The sequence below is a fragment of the Haliotis rufescens genome, unplaced genomic scaffold, assembly GCF_023055435.1.
Source record: "Haliotis rufescens isolate VD_foot unplaced genomic scaffold, xgHalRufe1.0.p SCAF_2, whole genome shotgun sequence".
Lineage (NCBI taxonomy): Eukaryota > Metazoa > Mollusca > Gastropoda > Lepetellida > Haliotidae > Haliotis > Haliotis rufescens.
Genome location: NW_025963890.1, coordinates 5,258,237 through 5,262,946, shown reverse-complemented (window position 1 = coordinate 5,262,946; position 4,710 = coordinate 5,258,237).

Below are 4,710 nucleotides of genomic sequence, written 5' to 3'. Positions count from 1 at the left end.
CATTTTGTCATATTCGTTTTTATTCTCCCGAGAAGTTAGTGAACAATACTCCAGCAAAACCACGGTGGCTGACACCAAAAATCGAAGACATACGTTTTGGGGAATCGAACTCGGGTCTGGCGTGACAAGCGAACGCTTTAACTACTTGGCCCCCATTGCTACCTTTTTCGTCTCCTAAAACCCCACTGGTGACACCTGTAGTGGTCACGCGGTGTACCGGGGTCATTTTCTTGAAAACATCACATTTTCAGGGCGGCACTGCCTTTCCTATAATACTCCTTTGTGATGTTAGCTTGTGAAGTCCACATAGTGCCTTTTACTGTTCGCCCTGAATTATTGACATACAGACAGAAATGGAAGTGTCACACGTCAGTTACAATATATAATACAGCTGGTAAGTTGCATTCAGATTTAAAAACAACAACTGACATCCGGCTATATATTCAAATACTCGTATATCATATATACAACTTACGTCAGTTAAACATAATTGATAAAACACGTGTTGAAAGTTTAACAAAATTTGAATTCTTAAAACTCAATAAATGTGTGAAAAAAATGTTTTTATCATGTATACATTTTTGGGGGTCAAAAGTGGAAGAATGTTGAGTTGTTCAAATGAGAAACTTCGTAAACATAAATTTTTATTACCAGAATCATCTTGAATTATGAACACACACAACCTAGGTACATGCAGGAATTTTTTATCCCTGAACCCGTGCAATGAAAGTATTTGAAAAAAATATATCAGTCGGATCATAATGAGTAGGTTTTAAGAGGAAATACGGGAGTGGAGCATTTGTGAGGAAGCAAAGATGGAGCTCATTTTCATTGACGATCATTCATTCTCAGAAGAGTGAGTGAGTGAGTTTTGTTTAACGCCGCTTTTAACAGTATTCCAGTTATATCGCGGCGTGTCAGCTTAATGTGGGAGGAAAGCCCGAAGTGATGCAGGTCACAGACGTTTACCACTTCGGTGAAACCCACGAGCACGGGTTTGGTGCTGACAAACCTAGAAACATAATCGGGGCGAACCGGGATTCGAACCCACAATCATAGGTTTCTGGCGTGCCCAAGGGACGCAACTCTGCACAGCGAATCGCGGCGCCTTAGACGACTGGGCCACCCGTGCCCCCCATTCTCAGAAGAAGCATCCAGTATTGTACAAAGGTTTTGACAGGGCCTGCAATATTTAGTTAGATGTTTAACGCCAGCTATATGACGTCAGCATGTAAATAATCGTGTTTGGTCCAGACAAACCAATGATTGATATTATGAGCAACGGTCCCCGTTGAGGGGCTATCCACACTGACCACCCGGTCCATGAAGTCACCGTGTACGACAAGTATAGGTTGCTGGGGACTACTTCTAACTGGAATCCCTATTTTTACAAATATCAAGTATGCTGCATCATATATGCTGTTTCGGTCTGATAGGAAAAGAGGTTTTTAGGAATGACAGTTGATAACAAAGGGCGGAAGGTGAATTGTGTTTGATTATCTTTTTCGACATTAGGGGGCACGAGTGGCCCAGTCGTCTAAGGCGCCGCGATTCGCTGTGCAGAGTTGCGTCCCTTGGGCACGCCAGAAACCTATGATTGTGGGTTGGAATCCCGGTTCACCCCGATTAAGTTTCTAGGTTTGTCAGCACCATACCCGTGCTCGTGGGTTTCACCGAAGTGGTAAACGTCTGAGACCTGCATCACTTCAGGCTTTCCTCCCACATTAAGCTGACACGCCGCGATATAACTGAAATACTGTTAAAAGCGGCGTTAAACCCAACTCACTCACTCACTCTTCGATATTATTTCATCCCACGTGTCAAAAGATATTCGCGTATTACATCGGCAAATAACACTGTCATGATCACTTGTGACCAGATTCTAGTGGAACCAGGCAGTTTAGATGACACGTTTGGTGTATCACACAGGTGGCATATATTGTAACGTTGTTTCAAGCGTATCGAATATGAATGCATTTATAATATGTGTAATTATCCACCCACGCCGGGTCTTCAGATTATATATACCACTCAAAGGAAGTTAAAGAACACCCGTTTTTTCATATAATATGAAAAAAAGTCGTCTTTTCTTTAACTTCTTTTGAGTAGTATAGTGTACCATACAGCTATAGTAACCGACATAGGCCTCAACATTTACACTGGTGAAATAGAGGAGAGAACGTGCGAGGGATAACCAACTGAATATGACATTCTAGAATAAGAGCAACTTAATAAAAGAAGTAAAATAAGAAAAGGTTTGACATATTTATCTTAAGTACATTTATCATTGAAGGGATGTTAATTTCTCATTGGGATTCCGGGTTAGAATTGAGTGAGTGAGTATGATTTTACACCGATTTTAGCAATATTCTAGCAATATCACGGCGGGGGACACCAGAAATGGGCTTCACACATTGTACCCATGTCGGGAATGGAACCCGGGTCTTCGGCGTGACGAGCGAACGCTTTAACCACTAGGCTACCCGACCGCCCCGGGTTAGAATTGGCTCTCAGTAACCAACCTGTACGAGGCGACTAAATGGATCGGTCACGTAGATGGACAATTGCTGACTGAGGCGTTAAACAAGAAATTTAAACATACAAACAAATATTTGCTTGTATTTACATTCAACTTTACATTTATTGGTAATCTTTCATATCAAAACTTATTGGTGATAACGAAAAAAGTGGGTTCAATCAAAATAAAAAAATAAAACGCGTATGCATATAACCAACACGTTGCAAGGAGTTTAAGGTTATATGTACTCAGTGACCGACTACGAATAGTGTTAACGAGACTCCGGCGAGCGACTTAGAGCATCGATTCTCTGGGGGCAAACATTGTGTCGACTGCACGTAGACTGGTCCATATATCACCTTTTTCTATTTTACCACGGAAACTGAAGAAACCCGAATTAAGTGCCTGAAGAAACGTCACTGGCGTAAATATTTTAATATTTTGACGTAAATATCAATTTTGACGTGATGAACAATGGATGACATCACAGTGCAGTAAAGTGACGTTACGGTATTTCCACTGACCAATCAGTTTTAAGAATTACTAATATACACATGTGTTATTACACTCGCTCGTAGCCCACAGGGGTAATATTCTTTGTGGATAATACCATTGTTTGCAACAATGCGTTGTTATGTCACGCAAACAAAAAGTACAATGAAAAATTGGCTTGAACTAGCCAGTCGGCATGAAGAAACTATGTTTTCATAGGTAATTCGTTGCCCTGTGGGTAGTAAATGGTTTAATCGAAAAGCTGATTTAAGAAAGAGATGTGCTCAAAGAAATACATCTATAGCGAGGTTCCCATGCCTTTGGTCTTTCCATAACAAACTGAATCCGCGTGAACGCTCGACAAACGGAAAAATATATTTGAAATTATAACAATCAGGATCAAAAGATAATAGTTTAATTAAAAAACAACAGGGCTAAAACATAATATTTTAAAAAGACTAAACCGTATTTATTGCATTTTACGTGAATTGTTAAAAGTAACACCAAAATATTACCAGCAACATTAAACTTCACGTTTCTCAAACGTTCTCCATGTCCCCGCTACAAGCAATTATGAGTTCAATCCAACCTCTTGTGCACAGGGAAAGTAATTTTCCGCCCACAAATTAATTCAGCTAATTCCCATCTTAACTCCTTGAAAAAATGATAATTTTGCTCCAACGAGAAGCAATATTCATTACATGCAAGCTTCTCTCGGCTGAGTCGCGGCTAATTCCAGTAAATGGCTAATAAAACCTTCGTAGTATCGGTCTCTCAAAGCCCCATATTGACAGGGCGACCTCTAATCCTTTTATCTATTGACGACACCTTGAGAGAGGTTCATCACAATGCAATAGACACTCTTGACTTGGCGGAAGAAATTGTTTGCATCATTGCGCATGTCAATCACGTGAGTTATCTCCGTCGGGGATCACGTGGTGCACGGCGCAGACGACATTTATATTTCCGCAAACGGAATATGGATAAAGAATGGGGTACTGAATTTTTTTTTATTAATTGGAATTGAACGAGAATCCGATGGCATGGATATATTTCTGTTTTGATTTGCAAAGTTTGTTTTACAGGAAGACGTTTAAGTAGAGGATATTGAAACAATATTTGAACTTAAATTAGCAATTTACTGCTATTTCAATTTTTTGGGATTGATTTCAGTTCATTCGCGAGAACCAGTTTTCGTGTCTTATTTCTAACGTAAAAGATTTGAATAATTCATCAAACCGACTGTTACGAATTCACAAAAGTATAAAATTTTACAACGCATGTGTTTGGGTGACTTAGTATTAACCCGTGTATTTAAATGTTTAACAATTGTCGCATAAATACGTCTCACCTGAGTTGTTTACGCTCAATTTCAAAGGCATCAAAGGCATGTCGTTTACATTTTTGTCATTTTGTTAATATGAATATTTTACAACTGTGCGGCAACGCATTTTAATTGTCCGTATGATGCAGTAGCCTTAAGTACCTTCAGAAGGTCGATATTGCATAATTAGTTCGTGAAGTTTGATTTTACTTTCTTTAGTTTCAAAACTTTGGTAACATTTTTTCCTTCATGGAGTCTGTATGTGGCCCATTGTTGTCATTCAGTCCTTATCCTAATATCACTTCAAGATCTTTTTGTCTCAATGTGGCTGAAATACTGCCGATCTCACTTATAATTTTACACTTGCTCATCATTT